Source organism: Spermophilus citellus, assembly GCF_964194105.1.
Source record: "Spermophilus citellus genome assembly, chromosome: 14".
Classification (NCBI taxonomy): domain Eukaryota; kingdom Metazoa; phylum Chordata; class Mammalia; order Rodentia; family Sciuridae; genus Spermophilus; species Spermophilus citellus.
The window spans coordinates 48,148,271-48,170,192 of record NC_138194.1 but is presented as its reverse complement, the minus strand read 5'-3'; positions in this window follow the sequence as shown (position 1 = coordinate 48,170,192).

Here is a 21,922-nt window from a genome sequence, read left to right as displayed (position 1 = left end):
TTTGTCTGTTTAGGTTGCAAAAGTGTGAGAGGTTATGAAGTGTCCTTAAAGAGCATTTTTGTGTTTAATAAGTTTGAACAACTGGGTAGCCAGTATTTTTCTTAGTCTGCGGCCAGTATTTTTTTTTTTTTAAATAAATTCTGTTTTTCAATGTGCATTGCATTTTCTGCTTAAGAATTTTGGTTGAGATGAAAATTCTCAGCAGGATGAATATGGAAATCTATAATAAGTCTGTAAAAACTCTTGGTTATGATATGTCCAGAAATACTTCCATCATCTTGCTTCCTTCAATTAAGGTGCCTAATGTCACTAGGTATTGCTGGAGTTTAGGATAAGCTAATGATGAAATGATGAGTGAATTCCTTGAGGGTTGAAATTATGGGACCAGGAAAAGAAGTGTCTTCCCTGCATCACAATATGAATATGGCAGAAGGAGCACTGGGTCTTATGCCTGGCTATCCTCAAAAAGCACAAGGGAATCAGGTATCTTTAGCTAAAGGCATTTTTCTATTTTTAGTTGACAGACTGATAAGATGAAAATATGTGACAAGCAAGTTTATATTCTCTAACCTTTATAGATAAGGATTTCCTCCATGTATTTGTGTATTTAAACATGAGTGTACCCATGCATATGCATTATACATACATTACAAATCTGTAAAAAGTTTTGGATTTCCTGTCCTAACATTCCAACAGTTCTATATTTAACTACATGCTATCTTTTGGAGAACAGTTGTCCTGGATGACTTTAGACTTATCTTAATATTGTCCCTAAATTTAAAAGTTGTTATGGTTTACAAAGAGGCATCCCGCAAAAGCTAATGTGTGAGTTTATAAAAGAAGGTACAGAGGTGAAATGATTTAATTAGGAGAACTTTTACCTAACCAAAGGATTAATCCAGTGACAGGGATTAACTAGGTGGTAACTATAGGCAGGTAAGATGTGGTTGGTGGAAATAGGTCATTGGGGACATGTCTTAGGGGTTTATATTTTGTCCCTGGTGGACACACCTCTCTCTGCTTCCTGGTTGTCATGTCCTGAGCTGCTTCCCTACACCATTCCCTTCCACCATGAAGTTCTGTCTCACCTCAAGCCCAGAACTATGGAGTAGACTGCCTTGGACCGAACTTCTGACACAATGCCAAAATAAACCTTCCTTCCTCTACATTATTCTCATGGGGTCTTTTGGTCACAGTGACACAAAGCTGGGTAAAATAGCAATAAACTACAAAAGTATTAATATTGTCACTACCAGTGTCTTTGTCATCAGCAGAAATCACGTTTTTATATTACTTTAGAGTTGTAATTACCTAAAATACTATTTTGTATTTATGGGTTACTTGAAATGGTGGCAATTCAACTTATTTAATGCTAAAAATAAGCATGTATTTTACAAAAACGATTTCTCTGATAATAGTAACTTTTTTTTTTAATAATTGTCTTCCAAAATAAACTTTTGCTCCTTTAGGGTGTTCTTGTTGGGTCTTTTGGTCACAGAAATGCACAGCTGACTGAAACAGAAGTTATTATTTTTTGAAAAAATCAGCTCCTTTGAAATTATATTCTATTAAAGGCCATTGAAGATAGATGATTTTGGAGAATCACTGATTTCTGGGAACAGCCAAAAGTATTCAGAATGAAGTCTTGTAAAGGTGAGTAAGCCACATGAGTCATAGGATCTTGAGTCAATTATGAGGTTTAATGACAAATGGTTAATATTGAATTTCTTTTTTTTTTTAAATTCTTTTTAGTTACTGTAATGGTTAATTTGAATTATCAATTTGATTGGATTAAGAAATGCTGGAGAATAACAGGCTTCTGGGTGTGTCAATGAGGGTGTATCAATGAGCATATGTCTAAGAATGATTGGCATGTGGGATAGCAAATGGAGAGGAGACCCTCCCTAAGCATGGGAAGCACTGTCCAATTGGCTGGAGGCTTGGACGGAATAAAAGTTGGAAGAACAAGGAAGCAGCAGATGATGCAAACTCAGTTCTTCTTGCACAGGTTCTTGATCACTGCTGTGATCTCCTGAGGACATTGGACTCTTATTCCTTCACTTTTCTAAAGCAGACTCTGTCAGTGATTCCCAAGGGAGTTTCCAGAAGCCTTTGGTCTTGGAATGGGGTAGCATCTTTGATCCTTCTTGTTCTGAGGCTTCAGCCTCTTGGACTGTGCAGCCACTGATCCCTCCAGCTCTCCAGCCATTGTGGATTGTTTAGCTTCTGGTTGTGTAAGCCATTCTAATAAATTCCATTTTTATAATCATACTTCCTGTTGGTTCTGTTCCTCTAGAGAAGCCTGACTAATACAGTTACATACAACACCAGGATACACACTGACATTATCACAAAAGCACAGAACACAGCCCTAAAGTGCAAATGGATTAACATTGCATTTCTTCTTGGTCAAACTAAACACCTCCAAAGGAAATCCAACAACAAGTTCCATGTGGTGTGTTTTTGTAAAGAAGGAAGCAGAGGGGTAGAAAGAAAGAAAAAATGAAGACGTAGGGATAAATGACAAAGAGCAAGAAGACTTAATCTACCCAGGGGAAATTATTGCTACTTTTGAAAAAGACGAGATATTTGAAAATTTAACAAGTGTGAAGAGTTGAAGAAATAATTAATTCAATATTTTAAATCTTCAAGTTTGGAGCAAGATGTGACATTTTTCTTACGGAGGTCATATTCCTTCCTTATTTGTGTGCTTTTAACATCTCTGTTCATGAAGCGACCTACTGAGTAGCCCCAGCCTTAAAAGAACTTGCTGTCTTACATCTAACTTGCATTTTATATTTTTACAGCCCCTATAGAACACATACTATTATTATTATTGTTTTCTATATGAGAAATCTGGGGTTTAGTCACTATAAACCTGATCAAACAATAAGCTTCAGATGCTGGGGATGTGGCTTAGTGGTAGAGTGCTTGCCTAGCATGTAGGAGGCCCTGAGCTCAATCCCCAGCACCACAAAAACAAAACAAAATAATATGCTTCAGAGCTGGGATTTGACCCTGTTTGTCCTGATTTCAGAGTGTATTTGATAACTTGGTTGTTCTGAACACCCTCATTGCATATATTCTTGGAAGATTTCTTGCACTTTCTGCAACCCAAATCTAATTGTTTATTTTCCATATCTTTTTTAATGAAAACTGTGCTAGAAGAGATATCTGAGTTTCCAAACCTATAGAATTCAACTTAATAAATTCAATAAGATGAATAATGAACTGTGCACAGCTTTCCTGTAAGACTTTTGAAATGAAATAAACAATGTATCATTCTATATTTAGTTACAATACTCAACTTGATAATACTGATAATTGTCAGTAAATACTTCTTTAAACAAGAAAATATGCCAACAATATGAAACATAAGATGAATATAGACTTCTATTTGGAAATTATATCAGAAAAGTCCATTTACTTCCAATACACTTTAAATACTACATTTTGTGCCTGATCTATGTAGCAAACAAAATCCTAATGTTATTGCCTTTGCTTATCACTTTTACCCATAGCCTCTCTTTGAACTAAGCTAATAGTACTATCTGCATGGTGCTTTCTACTTATTAAACACTTGAATTATTAAAGTCTTTCTTTATCTTTCTTAGTGCTACTTGTGGCAATGTCAGCACTGATCTGCCCTTTATCATAGGTAAAAGTTACTACTTCTTTCATTCTCCTAAAACAAGTGCCATTTTGCACAGAATGAATTAGTAGGAAGGCATAAGAAGAGGGTTAAGGGTCCTCTGTGCCTTCCAGAGGCAGATCTAACTTTCTTGGCTAACCTCTGGGGATAATTTCATTTTCACAGAACTGTATAGCTGTAAGAAAACTGACAGGTCATCCAGTAAACATTGGAGTAATACAGGTAGCCCTTCTCCAGCAATTCTGAAATAATCTTCAGTGAAACCAAATGGAATTGGAAAACACTTTTTTTTATGGCAACCATTACTTTTTATTTTAAAAATAAATAGTATATAATGTAACAAGATTCTTATGTGATTAAAATCAGTTTCACTGATGTCTAAATTGTTGACGCAATAAGCTAAACTGAAAAAAACTTGGATGTCTTAAGTAGCTCCTGTTGATTATCCTTCCCTGGGGGTGGGGGGCGGAGATATTTTTAGAGATTTTAATTATAGCTTGAGAAACTGTTTACAACTGTTAAGACCAACTCCTGGCAATCCATCATCCACTCATCATCTTCATCATAATTTTCTTAAATTTATGAAGTTTGCATTTCTGATATCAATAATGTGATATTTCAGGACTGTGCCTTAAAATATGATTCTAAAAGGTGGCACCAGTATTGTATTTGCATTTGTATGAAATTCTAACTACATAGGAGCTTAAAAAATTACTGGAAATACACCAAATCTGATTTTTCATGGTAATGTCTCAGAATTTCAAAGTTTTCTTATACGTTTAACGAACCACCTCACATGGTGTTTAAGTGGTTTTCACCTTTTTAACAAGGTTTCGCAGATATTATGAAATTGACATCATCTGTTAAGAATTAATGTAGTAATTTGACAGACTCTTGAAGTTTCAAGCATAGTCTAATTATTGCTTAAGTAAAAAAAGATTATGCAAAACCATTCCTGAAGTTGAAAAGGGAGATTCTTAGGTATTAATTCTTAAGTATCATTTCAGCACACTGGCTTTCATTGCCATAAACCTGACGAAAAGTCTTGCTATTGTCTTCTAATCTCTGTGTTGCTGTTGGTCTGGACACTGGGCTGCAGAATGAATTGACTGCTGAGTGGCCTTTCCAAGGGTTGGTTTTAAGGTCAATGTGGATCATTTAAACCGTTAGAAAAAGCAATAAAGAATTGCAGTTTACAGGCATCATTTCATTTGTCCTCAACTGCATTTGTATTTGTGTGTGTGTGTGTGTGTGTGTGTGTGTGTGTGTGTGTGTAAATAAGAGCTAATGACTTCAAGATACAATGGAATGTATTGGGGATAATAAAGATAATTTGATCAAAGTGACAACTGACCTGGATGATTTAGCCTTTGATGGACATTTCTTGCCCCAAACCATTGGGCATGTCTACTGGCTCACTAGGGGAGTACAGTAGCCACTGAAGGGGTTTAGTGGACATAGCGTTTCTGAGAAAAAAACAGAATACTCCTGGAAAAAACAGAGGTTCATTATCTTAGAAAATGTGTTCCATCAAAAACCAGGCACCTCAGCTGACTTTGGGTGTCTGTGTCAGGTCCTCTTCTCAATCATAGTAATTTCAACCTTTTCTTTATTTTACTGAAAAATGTATTACCTTATGATAAAAATGAATGAGCAGATTTCCTGTTCACAATGAAACAAAGGAAGAAGTGGAGGACTGAGGGATGTTTCATCCAGCAATAAATAGTTTCCCCTTGGAAAACCTGTGGATCATGAGGAACGGTTCCTGACCCTGTTCATCCTGATGTGGTATTTGGTTACAAAAATAATGCTTATTGTAGACGGTGAACCTACTAAAATCATAAAGCAGAACCAACAGATATAATGGCATTTTGAATTGCGTGTCCATTCTCAATTCTTCACTCTTGTTTCTGCCCCAGGCAGGTTGTCTGTCAATAAACAAAAGAATTCAGCTGCCATACATGAGAAACAAGTAAAAATGAAAATATATCCTTATAGAGTATTTTCGTTTTCTTCTTTTCTTCTTGCTTTAAATAGATAGTTCATTTTATTTTAATGGTCATGTCTTGGATCCAGCCGGCAAACCTTTCTTACTGATGGGGTCTCTACTTAACTGGTGTCTGTCATCAGCCTGACCTTGTAGCTTTCTCTAGTGCCATTATACCCTGGGCGCTGGCTTATTTTCATACAGCAGCCCCCTCTGCTTGATCCCACTTCATCTACTTCACGGACACAGACATTTGTTGGGCTTATTAGCTCAGCAGGAGCCTTATCATATTTTGTATCTGAGGCTGTTGGAGATGTCAGAAGATGGAAATGCTGTGTAGCTTTTTATCCTCCTTTCTTTCGCTTTCTCCTAGAGCCCAACACTGCATTTGGATTCAGTGCTCTCTTACCACTAGCTGCTGAGATCTCTTTAAATATGTCTAGCTTTGCCATCTGTACCAATAACACTGCAAAGGCTTAGCCATGATTAGGCTGTCAAGATTTATTAAGTTAAAAAGTATCAAAGTTTCTTGCAACCCCAGACCTTTTAAAAGTCTACCTTCTTTGGAATCCCTTCCCCCCTCCTCTCTAACATTACAGTCAATGTGCTTCGCTTGACCTTGACCAACATCTGCACCCAGGGAACACTAATGAATTTGGGCCAATTCATCTCCAAACTCCAAATTTAATCAAGCTGACATGCCAGGGAAAGCAGACTAAAATTAACTCCTAGCATTTTAGGTAATCTGAAAATTTTCATAAATTTCACCTCATGGGTCTTTGTTATGCTGAACATTTTAGTTTTCTTCAGGACACAATATTAAATGAATATATGCATATTTAGTAGCTAATTTTCAATATTAATGAATTGTGTTTGTGTACATATGTGCCTGTGTGTGTGTTTTTAACTGTGCAAGTATATGAAACTAAAGAAAACCAACACTAACTGCAAAACGGTTGAAAATCTATTTTATCATTTGTCTTTTAGGTGTATGATTGCTATAGCTACTTTAATATGCTTAAACTTACATGGCAATATGTAAGTATAAACAGTTTCTGTGAGTTTTAGAAAGTTACAAAATATTATAATTTGTGTATCACTCCATAAAATGAATAATGTCATTCACATATTATTGCATCATTATTGGTGTTATATAAACAGAACAATCTCTAATCTCATGACCTCAAATTAACAACTTCCTATATATTTATTTAAAATGTTATTATTATCATCTCAAATCACAATCCAGTTTTTCCTTGGTGTACCTGTAAATGCTTGTGCAAGTTTGTCAGAGAAAGCACGTGTGCAAGTGTGTGTCACTAAGTTAGAATGTTGTGGTCTTGTAAAGATTGTCATTGCTGTTAATATGTCTATAGGGCTGGGGTTGTGTTGGAAGTGAGAACAATAGAAAAGCTTTCATTGCCAAAGTAATTTGCATTGTAAACAAACAAACAAAAAACTATAATATTATTTTATTTTTTGTTTTATGCCATTTTTCTATAAGTAAATTCAATATATAAGCGTGATTTATTATAAATATCAGTTATTAAGTCTGTATTTACAAGCATCTGGTACTAATATCAATATAGAGAAAAATCTATGCAAATTTTTTAATAACTGCTTTTGAAAAATAAAGGAAGGTAAAGCTTAACAGAACCCAAAGAAGACATTTATAAATATCCTATTTTTGGATGCAGAAACTTGCAGTTTTTACTGATGATCACATATTTTTAAATATTATCCTCACAGAGGCCAATCCTCTGAGATTAAAATTTGAAAACCTACATACATTTTATTATAATATGGATTGAAACACATTTTATCCTTGATGTCAAGCTTTATTACATGATCGAAAATTCTTTTATAACTTACCTGAAAACCATAATATGCATAACTATTAATATAATTATAACCATAACATGCATAACTATAAATACACATTACCACAACAGGCATAACTATTAAATTTTGTGTGACAAAATTTTGGTCATTTGGAAACATATGGAAGCTTCAATTGTGTTAATTGGAATAATGTTTCCTGAAATGAATATTTCAAAGAAACAGGTTTTTTAGAGATAGCTCTAAAATAAATATGTGTGTGTGGGAGTATTCTTTTATGCTTTATCAACAGTTAAATTTCTTTCAGTTTTTTTAAGTCAAGATGGTTATTCTTTCAATAAAATAATGTTATTTTCCTTTAGTTTCAAAAGGGAATGTGCCAAGGATAATATTTCTTTCTTGTTATTCATCCTTTAATCTATAAGGAACTCTTTAACCAAACTGAATAGTCAAATTATGTTTTTTTTTGTTTGTTTTCTGTTTGCAAAACCAACGTGCTTAACTTCATTCCTTTAATTAAACCAGTTACATTGTTAATATCTAAAAAAAATTTTCCTTTATTTAATGCTTCTCCTCATATTGAGAGCTTTAGGTAAGTGCTCCCACTAATTTAATGCAAGACATTAAAATACGGGTTAATAAAATTTGAAAAAATATTATTGAAATTGAACCACAGATTTGTGATTGTATTAATAACAAAGGCAATTTTTTTGTTCTATCTATATTGGCTTTGTTTGTAAAACCATGATGCTTATAGAGATACACAAAATGTAATGATAAAATATGATACATATTAGGCAAAGATGAGAGATGGTTCTTTTTTATTTCTTTGATCTTATATGTTTTGGTTATATCATCCTGGTATGGAATGAAAATATAATGTGCAAGAGGAAAATTCTGTGTTAAATGATATAAACAAATTAATTTTTAGATTTTTGTTGAATGAAAAACATTTTATAGTCATGAGGTCTGCAGGTGCTATATTAATGTCATCATTCTGACTTAATTGGTAGAAAACCCTAAGTGCCTAAGGAATTACTAAAGATGTACCAGGTCTAATGTAAACAGTAGACTTGTGCTTTCTAGAGATTTTCATATATAGAAAAATGTCTTACTTGGTTTTCTATTTGTTTAATATTCACTGAGGAGCCATATATTACTAGTTGGCTCAGAAATGCTGATAGGGAATCCTTGGTAGTGTTTTGTTTATACAGATAGAATTTTTTTTTCTTTTTGGTCTATGTGTGTCATTTATGTGGGATGATTCAGACTAAGAGGACATTCCTAAAGAAGAAATATCTTTATTATTTTATTATTTTCATGTTAACAGTAATGACAACAACCATCAGTACAGTGTATTACAGTGGATAGCATTCTGTCATGTACATGTTTCATTTAATGGTGAAACTTTTTGGCATGCAAAATCATGAGTAGAGACTTTAGTTAATCAGATGGATCTGTGTTCTGGTCTTGCCTTTTATACTTGGTTTTTAAAACCTGTTTAATGATTAGTATCATCCTATATAAATTCAGGATAAATGTTCACAAAATTGAGAGCAGATGAGAATTAATCTTGATCATACGTGTAAAGCACCTACATAGTCTATGCCTGGTGCTTTTAAGTGAGCTATTTTTTATGATTTGAAAATAGGAATTTTTTTTTCTTCCCAGTACTAGAGATTGAACCAGGGCATTGAGCATGCTAAGCAAGTGTTTTTCTACTGAGTTACATTGCTAACCCAGAATCATTCATCTTTAACTTTGTCTCCTTAGCTCACTCATAGGAGTTCAGTTGATGTTTGTTGAGTAAATGAATGAAAAAAGAATAATGTTAGAACTGAGAATAATAGAGTCCAATGAATGTTTAAGGTTATGAACCTATGATACAGTGGCACTGAGAATCATGTCCCATGTTTCCTAACTCTGAAGCCCAGGGTTTCTTCTGTTGGCTCCTCCTATGAGGAGTGGAGCACCCGACTTGCCTTCCTTTCTCAGGAGGCTGGATTACCCTTTCTCTACCAAGGTAGTGATATCTGCCCTACACTTTTGCTGCTGTAGCATCTTCACTGTGGGGATCTATTAGCAATTTGTTCTTTCAAATCTTCAGCAAAGCATAACATCTGGTAGGATACTATGAAAACTTAAGGGAATAGCCCAGAAAGTTGCTCAAGCTTATGTCACAGTGATGCACACACCATACCTTCAGGCTTCCTGCTTCAAACAATGCTAGTTACTCATAGATGTAAGAATTTTGCAAAACAATCACTTTCATAGAATGCTTCATAGCCTAACAGAATCTGAGAACAGAACGTTTATTTGGTTAAACAATTGCAATTGTCAGAAATGTGCATTTTTATTTCACATTTTGTGAGAAGCTAGGTTTATAAATGTCCTTTTACCTGAAGCCCCACATTCAGAAATTAAAACCTTAAGGAGGATTCCAAGAACCAAAATTTTATAAGCAAAAAATGCAACATCCAGGTATTTGTTTATTTAAAACTTGTCATTGGGAGGAGGGCATACAATGAAAAAAAGTCTAATTACTATAGATAGCAACAAAACCAAAAATTTCATAAGATCACACAATAAGACAGGGAAACAGGGAAGCAAGAAGCCTTAAAATTTGTTGTTGGCAATCTCTTTAATATGAATTTATCAATTATTGTCATATGATTTATTGGGAAAAATTATTTATAATCCCCTTCAGTACTTTTGTTAAGGCTAAACTGTATATGATCAAGAAATATGCACAAAAATCATCACTTGGGTACAGATGAATAGCTCTTATGGAATTCTCAATATATGAACACACTTCTTTTTTTAACCTACAGTGCTGATTAAATCAACTAGGGATTAAACCATATAGAAGAAATATCTGTTTTTTATATACAGGATGAATATAAATGTCTGGGTTTGAAAATCTTATTGGATAAAAAGCAAAGGCATACCTTTACGGTTACCACATTTTTTATTCAAAGATGGGAGCCTGCAAGATATTGAGAGAGGAAGAAAGAATTGACTCTCTGCTATGTGTTCAGTTAAAAAGTGCTGTGAACAAAAAATAATAATAAAAGGTCACAGTTCAAATTAAACTGCCAGGCAGTCTATACACGGCCTGCTCATTATATATTTATTGTTTCTTGACTATGGAAAAATGATCATTATCATCATGGTTTTCACCTGACTTTCAAAAATGAATGCACATTATCTTTTGCATTATCTAAATAGAATAGGCTGTGTTCCATGCAGTTGCTAAAGTTAAAATGATAGAACGTTCATTTAGACCATCTGTCTGACCCATCTCTTCTCTTCCTTTTTCCTCTGGAAGGGAAGAAAAGGAGAGAGAATCTTTTCCTTCAGCAGGCAGGTAAGCAAGTGGTTGTTTCAGCAATCAATGCCAGTGTCATCTTATGAGTCAGCATGACACATTTAACACTTTCCTGGTTAGGGATGAGCTCTGTAATGCCCAGAGCCTTTAACTTCATCTGGCCTAATGCCACAAGACTTTGAGCAAGTCCCAAAACTTAAGGCTTCAGTCCCTATTCCAGGACTCTGCAGAGCTGCCTACGGTGTTCATATACTACACAGGAAATTTGCTTATATGGGTAAATAAGTGTTCTCTCACTTCCCACTTACAGCTGATGTTAAAAAAAAAAATGTGTCTTAAAAACAAAGAGAGACTTCTAATTTTCCAAGCAAGTAACCAAAGTGAAAGTAACAAAATAAATATGATTTTGCAGCACACCAATTTATATTTCCATCTATTGTCTTCAACCAACATTGAAAAAAACCAAATAAAAAACACAGGTGTTTTGCAATATGCAGTTTAGGTCTGACATCTAGTTTTTGACGTTCAGGGTTAAATTTAAATCCACAAGGCCTGGTTACCAATCTCCACAGTTGCACCCAGGCAGGACTAGGAAAGATTGATGATTGTGATTGTGAGATTAATCCTGTAATGTTTACAAGACTCCTGAGCTGCAGCCTGGTTGGTCGTATCATGCTACCCAGAGAAGGCCGCTTGGCTTGCCAGGGTAATTTCTTCTGATGCAGTAAATAACTAGGCATAATGAAAATACTCTGATGTATTCCACTGCCTGATTGATGCTCTGCATGTGATACGGTAAAAGCAGTGCACTTCCTATCACAAATTTACATATACAAACCAGCAGAAGACTCATGATAATGTCAGCGTCCTGCAGAAGCCCTGGGATGCTACACAATTTTATAGCAGTTATGAATTACTGTTGACCTTTCTGGCCTCTTATACCAGTATGCTAGACTTGAGCATATTGAAAGTCATCAGTCTGAAGCAGTCATTCTTTACATAATTATGGCTATTTGTGTGGGGGAGGGCAGTGTTTCTTTTATTGTTAAGAATTAGCATGAAGGGATAGCACTGCCGTGACCTGCCACGTTCTCTTCTGCTTTATACACACTTAATAAAAGCAGGGAAAAGATGCTAAAAATACTTCAGCATATTTTCAAAGCACAAACGTACCAAAACAAAAATGCCACCTTCTTTTCAGTATTTTTTTTTTTTTAGCATTGGAGAAGAATGATGATGGTAGCTTCAAGTCATCTTTTTTTTTTTTAACCTGAAGATTAAAAATTATTTTAAAGTATTTTTCGGTAATACTTAAGCCAAGTGTTCTTGTTTAATTTTGTGTGTCTGTGAACTGGAAAATAGTTGGTAGGACCAAAGAAGACTTTAGAGTCCACATATAGATTAAATTTTTGAATTCATATAGATGCATTACTGAACCCAGCTCCATACCATGTATTAAATATTTGAATAATCAGGCTTTCAGAACATCACTAAACACAGCTCCTTATTATCATTTGCATTTTAATGTTCTTAAAATTATTACACTAAGGGAAATGTTTTTGATACATTACAGCATTTCCTCTAAATGTGTGATTATGTTAATGAGTTTTCAATCAGTATCCTAGCCTGACACCATAAGAAAATTTATGCAAAGTTCATACCCTGTCAGGGCCTTTAATCAGGACCATTTATTAGAGCCCTGCCTTCTTTGATGGTTGCTGCTGCCTTTATTAAATATACTGACTTGGCCATCTGAAGAAAAGGACAATAAAAGGTTACTGGGGATGAAAGCATGAATGCTATTTGCTCATGTTTCCTTTACAGACACTTCTTCAATAATTAAGGAAGGGCTTTCTTTGGCCTTTTAGGCTTTTGAAGTGCGTATCAAACATAACAGTTCTTGTTTTTATGAAATGCTTAATACGTACATTTAGTCTTAAACACAAGTAAACTAACTTAGAGGTTGTAAGCACAGAAAAATGTGTGTGTGTGTGTGTGTGTGTGTGTGTGTGTGTGTATGCACATGTGTGCACGCACATGTCTGATTTTTCTACCAAGAAAAATTTTACAGCCTGATCAAATAATGAGGCTTTACATTGCTGGACATTGTCCTAAGGAGACCATATATACTTTAAATCACAAGACAATAATTAATTTAAAAATGATACCCTGGCTTTTAGTTGTTAAATATTGACATCTTTTTCCTTCCTTATTTTTCCATATGGAGACAAGTTGAGCTGTGGCTGTAGTATATTAACAATTTGTGATTTTGACAAAACACCTTTCAATAACAGAAGTGGTTTTTTTTATTTAGTTCATGACGTTAGCACTGGTAACTTTAAACGATTAGTTAATACACTGCCTATAAATGTATAGAAGGGTAGAAATTGGCATGAACAGTACCATTTTTCTGGATTACATGCAGAGAAAAACAAAACAAACAGAAGCCCTAGCTAAGCAGTATTGACAACCTGGGGTTTGGATACAAATTCAATATGAGAAAACAGACTCACTTCAATGAAATACAAATAAACAACAAATTCTGTTTTAACATGTCTAAATAGGTAGTAGGTGACTGACAGGTTTGGGGCTCCTAGGAAAGCCATTAGTTGAGATCTTGATAGGAAAACGTTTGATTTGAATGCACGTGGCATTTCCCCTCAGGGGGTGAGCTGAGTGGTATGGGGGATTCACTGAACATGCCTGCTGGGCTATACCCTAGAAAATGAAATCTGTAGGGCCCCTTAATACTAACAAGTATATAACTCTATCATCAATTTGGAAGGCATAGTAATTATAGTAGTTTGCTTATTGTCTATTTGCTCATTTTCTTATCTCTCTTAAATCTCACTCTTTTTGCTTCCATCCAAACCTTAAGGGCATTTTTATAACAGAATTGTGTCCATGCTCAAGTAAAAATTAGTTTGGGGGTTCATATTTGTATTTTTTTGCTTACAAAATTATTCATGTCCTTCCTAAGGTAAATGTTAAAATATTTACTTAAAAGAATGTGATCTGTTGCAGAGAATTTGGTAGATGAACTGATCATTACAAACTTTTCATTTTTCCCCCCTTCTTAATAAGCTTGGCTGTGTGTGTGTGTGTGTGTGTGTGTGTGTGTGTGTGTGTGTGTATTCAAGTCTAAACAGCAATTGTTAAGCCTATAAGATCACACCTTGAATCACTCAGATTTTTTTGTTTGTTCTTTGGATTAGAGATGCTTGTTATATTTGCCCTCTGGAAAAAAATCTTGTGTAGACAAGCTACTAATTTGGATTCTAAAATATGTAAAAAAAAAGTGAGTGTGGATAATATTGATTATTTATTCAGGTCTAGAAATTCACAATAACAAAAGTTATCGCATTTGTCATGCTATAAACTTAAGCAATGGTACACAAAAGAATTAGTATCTAAATAAGCTGAGTTAATCACATTTATGTAGGAATGAGAATTAGTTTAAAGAAAATCTTAGTAAATGAACCTTTTAACACCAGCATTATGCTTAATTTTATGCACATGTTTCTAATACACTGCATCATGTAACAATCATTTCCTTTGACTGCTGGTCCATCAACCCCCCCCCCACATACACACACTTAACCCTGCTGATTCTCTCTCTCTCTCTCTCTCTCTCTCTCTCTCTCTCAGGCCAACCAAATGAATCAAGTAGAGTCTACTGCTTTGAAGAAACAAATATATAGAATGCATCTCGAAGCACATCAAAACAGCCTATAATATCTCTGTTTTTATCTCCAATATATTAGTATAGAGAATTGAATTATTATTTCACTTATTTTGGAGTTAGGAATATATGTGTCCTTGGTTTTATCAAATAAAAAAGAATATGGCACTTCAACTCACAGGGAACAATGCAGAAAGCATACATGAATATTAAAACTAATAAACCTTGATGACATAAATATAAATATATGTATGTGTGTTTGTGTGTGTGTGTGTGTGAGAGAGAGAGACAGAGAGAGAGAGAGGTATTTTTCCTTAGCACTCTGGATAGCTGGGAGAATATTCAGAATATTTCTATATGTATATGCAGAGGGAATGCATGTACACATGGTTTCTTCTGTCCCTCCCCCCTCCCATATGTCGGAGTCTTATGAGGTGAACAATAAGAATGAAAATCAGCTTCTGCACCAGGCAGCAGCAATCCCATGATTCCATCTGAGCCAATCACTTAACATATCATTCATAATGCGAGCCTGCTCCCATCATCCTTGCCTTGTCAGTAGTATCTTTCTTCATTTTCTTCTGCTACTCAGTTCCAAGAAAGTGGAACCACTGTATCATTTACTGTCCACAACCTAAGCTGCTGATTTAAGGGTTGATTTGTTATTTTCCATAATGTCCTGAACAATTCTTTTTTATTCCGATGCAAAGTTTAAGTTGGAGAAAAGCCTTAGATAATTTTGACAGTGGAAGGTTTGGATAAGATTAAATTTATCTACAGCCTGGAATGGTTCTATATGGTTTTAAGCATTTTAAGAGATTTAAATAAGTGTTTTATGGTAAGTGGTTCTTTTTTTTTTCTTTCAAGACTGTTATACACTAAGTGGACAAAACAAATGACCTCAGATATCTTTAGCACAAGTTAAAGGAAATCTTTCTTATCACTGAAAATTGGTGACTCAAAAATGTCTATAATGAGAAGGAAAAACATTTATTCACCATCTCCAGAAATAGTTATGGTCCCATTATGTCTAACAAGGCCTCCTGAAGGCAAATTCGTTATAATTTGTATTTTTTTCTTATTATTTTTCACAGTGGACAGTGATGACTCTCTGACTTAAAACCTAATCACCAGTGCCTATTAAATTTGGGTTTGTATGTTGCTGAAGGTAGAACTGATTATCATAGTGAATGAAATACTTGTTTGGCCTATTCCCAGAGGGCAAAAAGTCATTCTTCAAGGTGATGCATCTCATTTGAGGAATACATTAACAATTGAAGGCAGTTAAAAATACATGTGAACTCCCAGCGAGGCAAATCTGAGGTTGACCACATATATTTACTGGCTGACTCTTGCCTCATCCAGGGAGGAAAACTGTGATCTGGAAGGCTGATTTCTGCAACACACTAGACCTTAATTTACAACTATAATGTGGCACATGGATTGTGTATGCTGAGATAATATTTAAGTTCTTCATACTCTGTACAGGATTTTTATGTTTTTGTATATCCTTGAAGTTATGGAAAAAAAATCTGAAAAGGTAAGTCCTAAAAGATTTAAAGTTAATTTTTATAAATTAAAATAAGCTTCTCATTTCAAGGACTTGCTCTGACATAAATAATGACAATGCAATTGTGCCAACATAGGTCCAAAAGCTCACCCAAAGTGCACAAAGTCTAAATTATTTAAAATCATTTGAAGAGAGAATTATTGTTCAAGTGGAACATGTTAGATAACTATTTTCTAAATTAGATTGACATCCAAAGTCAAATAGAAAGGATATTGTATGATTAGAAACTAATAGTGTTAGTTAATATCTTTTTTCTATTTTCACTAAACTAATATTTTTTGGTACAAAAAATTACCAGTATTTAAAAGTGAAATTATAATCATTCACTGAAGGAAAATGAAGACTTACTTCAAGCTGAATCACCTACTTTTCATTCTTTATTGACTCTAAAATATAACAAGTTTGAGGAGACTCTGGAACTCTTCATAATTTTCAGATAAACATAGTATTTTAAATAGCAAGGCACTACAAAGAAATACCAACAATGAGCCAATATACTATAAGTAAATTCAGTAAAAGTAAAAAATCCATAAATTTTTAAAGGAAAAATGTAAAACTATGTACATTTATCTGAAGTATGCAGAATGTCCCCTTTTAAAAAAGAATCCTTTGTTGCTACAGCATTTTTCAAAATGTTCTCTGAGGCATTAGATCATTTAATCACCACAAGTATTCTGGGAGTTGGACAGGGACGTCCCATTGATTTGAAAACTGAATTTCAGAGAGAATGTGCAACTCACCCAACATCCAGGAGCCAGAACGTGGTGGGGCTGAAACTCAAGTTCTAATCTTTGGAATCCTGGCTCAGTGCTCTTCTAAGTCACACTACTCCCTTTCTCAAGTAGAGGAACCAAACATATTTCACTTGGTATGATGTATAGGTTTATTGGTAGAGTGACACAACAGAGCAGTGAAGTGCAAACCATAGAAATGAAGTCATGCATAAAGCTGTATAAGAAATATGTATATTGAAGTCCCATTTCATGAAGGTACTGGGGGCAATGTTGTTTCCTATATTATTTAAAGGCACATTGCTATTCCTATATTATTATTATTGTTTACCTTCTCTGACGCACCATATTGTTTTAAATAAACTGTGCCACAGGCCATATGGAACAAGAATGGTGCACTTTGATTGAGAGAGAGAGAGAGAGAGAGAGAGAGAGAGAGAGAGAGAGAGAGAGAGAGAGAGAGAAGAGAGGGAGAAAGAGAGAGAAAGAGAGAGAGAGAGCGTGCACATTATCCAGGTTCAAGTGCTAAACTCCTCCCTTGCCACAACCTGAGGGCATTGCGGGTTCATGATGGAGAGAATGCATTTCTGTCTCTGGGGAGGGCATCCTTTTCAGCTGATTTTAGAGCTGAAATAACTGGGGTTTCAGAGGAAGCTTCTGCCCTTTCATTCAGCTGCCTGTAAAGTGTTGTGAAAGCCGAGACCAGAAATGGCAGTGATTGAGTATTTTAAAGAGTGAGGGCGAGAGGAAACAACTGAACAGGCTCCCACTGCCCTGAAAGAAACCTACTGGTTTGACGTTCTGTTTGAATTGATTTTAAAAAGCCTGACATTTCCCAATTCATTTTGAACTCATTAAAAAAAAAAGAATATAAACATCTTAAAATAAAAGGAAAACCATCAGTTTGTGGGTAAGTTATCTTCAAATATGGCATTAATTTTTCAATGTGCATTCAGATATGATTCTTATAATATTTGTACTTGCTTTTAATAAGCAGATATTGAATGTTTTCATGATTTGGCCAGTGTAAATTCAGAATATTAAAATATCTTATTTAATAATTAACTTTAGTTTAAAGGCCATTAGGAAAATTGATCATATAATTCTACTTCCTAAATTAATTAAAAAGCAATATGAGAGTGATAACAGGAAGATATTAATTTTAAAATAAAATTAACAATAGTTGGGAAAGATTTAGAATGAAACACGCTAATCAAAGATAATGTTTAAAGATAAGGAAGGACAACGTATACTTTATAAGAAAATGGGCTCTGGAATCAAATGCCTAGGTTTAAATCTTAGCATCTGACAACCTTCTCTGTGCTTCAGTTTTTTGATACATTAATACTCAGATTTTATTCAAAGGCCTTTTCAAGGACAAGCTTCTCATAAAAGGTCATGTATGTGGATTTTCAATGGGGAGTATTTCAAACTTGCAGAAAGAATTCCTAGGTTCACATATAAAACCCAAACACTAACTACTGCTTAAGACCTAATTAGGTCCCCTAACTTTTGTCAATTTCTTTACTCTTTCGTGAAACTGGGAGTAGTAATAATTATTTCTTCTTTAGTGCCTAAACTGAGTGAAATAAAAAAGCTTTGCAAATAGCAAAGTGTCATGTTTATGTACAATATTATTATTACCCTCCACTTTTATCATCTCACTCTCTAATTCCTCATAAAGTCCTATTTATTTGATTTCCAAACACTTTAAAGTATGTCCACTTTTCTTTGCTATCACCAAAAACTGATTGAAGTTATCATTTTCTTTTCAATAGGTATAGGTATAACTTCCTATCTGCCCTTACTACTTCTTATATCATGTAGTTCATTTTCCCAACTGGAGTCAGAGATCTTTTAAGAAATTCAAATATTATAGTCTTCTGTGTAAAAACCCTTCTTTGATATCCCATTGTGATCAAGAAAGACTAAAACCTTAAGTGGGCTTAAGAACGCTGGATAATCTACCCCAATATGCTTCTCCTGCTTCATTTCATTCTAAAGTGCCCCTCAATTTTTGTATCACAATTTAATATAACACACAAATTTTAAACTTCAATCTCCTTCATTGGTTATTACATACTTTAATGCATTAAATACATCCTTTGCATCATATACCCTCATTCAGAAATTTAAGTTTTAAAAATAAAACAAAATTTAGAAAGATGATGTTATATATACTGGGGAGACTAGTGGGTCTTGGAATGTTGTTATTTTGTCCTTGTCTGATTTTTCTTGAATTAAAAAGCATTTAAAAGATAATTCATAAAGGAATATGTTTTAAGGAAGTGTGGGAGAGTGAAGTGGAAGTCATCTTGATGGATGGGTTGGGAAACCTTCATAAGCTCACAGATATTGACAGAATGACATTTTCCTCTTCCGAGTAGTACTTACTTGGAGGTAATGGGTAGGGAAATTTGTATGTTGCCTGTCTTTTCTAAAACATTTTTTTATGCTTTGACATGTTGAGTTGGATTGATTCACCTGTGTAATTGAAAAGTATAATTTGGTCTTAATGTAATTGGTCTTCTCTTGGAATGCTTATCTGAGAGGACAGATCAATTATTAGGTTGGTTTTGCCTTCTATAGACACACAGATCAGAACATATGTAAATTTTTCCTTAAAATTCACTTGTTAATGATATCCATATATAAAATGCATGTGAAGCCTAATTATATCCACCCACCTTTCTGAGTATGTGGATATATATACTCATACTTCTATATGTGTAAACATATATGTATGCACATAAACACATACAAATTAAAAGTTCATATTGATTGTTTTTGTTAATGATAACTTTAGTGAATTTCATAGGTGTTCACTAGGATTTTTAAGATGTAGATATATAATAAGCCAGAAAGATAATTATGGTTAGTTTTCTTAAAAATTAATCAATCTGAAAAAATTATACTACTTTTTATTCAGGTTATATACTCTCCACAAAGTTAAGATTAGTCTTGCTTTCACATATCTCCCTCCTTCAATCCATCTATCTTTCAAATTGCCATCAGAGTTAACGTCCTAAGAAACAAATCTGATGGTGTCATTCTGTTTGTAAATCTTCCTAGCTCCACATTACTGAAAGGAAAAAGACCCAAACTTATTTACCTTCAGAATATCACCCACCATTTTGCCATTTCTTTCTTATATGCCTCCAATGTCAGTCATGATATGTATTTTAATATTATTCATGCAACACCTGTCTTGTCACAACTTGAGGATTTTACATTCTATTTTCTGCTCTAGAAAATATACTATTTATTATATCAAAAAATACTATTTATCCTTAAAGATCCAGCTAAGTGTCTCTTATTTCTGTTAATGATAATTTTAGTGATTTCCTTAAGTATAACAAGTTGATCTTTTTTTTTCTGGAACACTGAGTTATACCATCATTATGCTATTATTATAATACCTACACGGTGATTCAAACATTTGCTGATTTATGTTGCGATCATAACATGTTCCTCACTCTTTATTGTGACATTTTTTTTTTGATGTAGGGACCCTATATTAGGATACAATTAGGTTGCTCTAGCAAAAATAAACAAGCAGACAAAAGTAATAAGACTGGTTTACTGAGATAGGTTTTTTCCTCATCTATCTGATCAAGAGCAGTTCATCATAGGTATTCCAACTCCAACATGTCAGGCGGGACAGATTCATCTTCCTCTGACCTCTTCTGTCCTCCAAATATAGCTTCCCTCTTGCCTGTGAGAGTTGCTCTAGCTTCTGCTACTCTGAAATTGGCCAATTTGAAAAATTGTGCTTCTTGTTATTCAAGTTACATACTGCCCATGAAGTTGAAATTAGTCTTTATTACATTTCTATTTTAGCCATTGAGAGAAAAGGGGAAAGGTGAGAAGATGTGCAAGACCCAGAATTTGACTGTGTACATCACTCCATCATATTGGTTTGGAAGCTGGGAGACAGAGTCTTATTTTGTCTGTCAATTTTTAGACTCCACCACAACTGTGGAAGAAAGAACACATTCTGGGAGAATATACCATTTTGTATCATATAGCACATCTTTGATTTCCAGTGCCTGTGATAATGGTGGTGCATATTAGAAGTCATTACTAAATTGATAAATCGCAAAAATCATGGACTTGTAAATCATCTAGCTCTACTCTCTTATTCCATAGGTGAATCAGTGAAAAAATTAAATGGTTTTGGTCAGAAGCAAAACTTTAAAAAGTTATTAAAATTAGCAAATTCCAAAGAATCTTTAATAGTGTCCTTTTTAAAGGAGAGATTGTATCTCTGTCGCATTGCATTGAAAACCTTCTGATAATATGATTTTTTATGTTTAGAGAGACAAATGGGAAATCAAAACAAAATTAAGAAAGTTTGGGCTGATTCTCCATAATGAAACATTTGGAAAATAACATTTGGATTAAAAAATACAGTTTTGTCAAATGCAATACAAGTACATGGCACAGAGTTGACAAAGTACAAAGTGATAGTGTGAGATGTAAACATTTTTAATCACTACCTGGGAAATGTGACAAATAAGAGTAGCAAAGCATTTACCAAAAATCTTTTCAATCTACAACCAAATAATCATTTCAATGACCAATAAAATCAATGTCAGTTCTAGGGACAAAATAGAGTTAGCATGAAAAGGCACTAATGGAATGACATTAAAATGTGTAGTGTTCCTATTAATTTTTCTTACTTGAGCATTCTTCAGAGTGTTCTATAAAAAGAGCTTCAAAAGATATAAATATTGAACCATATATAATGTGTAGGAGCTAGTTCCTCACAGTATTAAACAAAGAAAGTTCTTGGTACCACTTCTCAGAACAATTCCTTTGCTTTGTGCATAAGTATGCTATTGACTATTATATGACTATTTTCCCAGATTCTTGCTTCTGAAAAATTTTGGGTTATATGTTGTTTAAAATTTTAATTTTCCAAATTTATGAAATACTTTATTCATGATTACCCTTTTTTCATTTCATCGTACAACAGACATTAGTCACTCGGATCAGGCACCGTTAAGAAATAGAACTAAGAGTTATATAGTAAAGAAAACAAAGAGTAAAATCTCTTTTCTATTGCTGCAGTTCACAAATGGCATTCTAAATTTTGATTTTTGTGTGCAATTGAGCCAAATATTTCTTTGC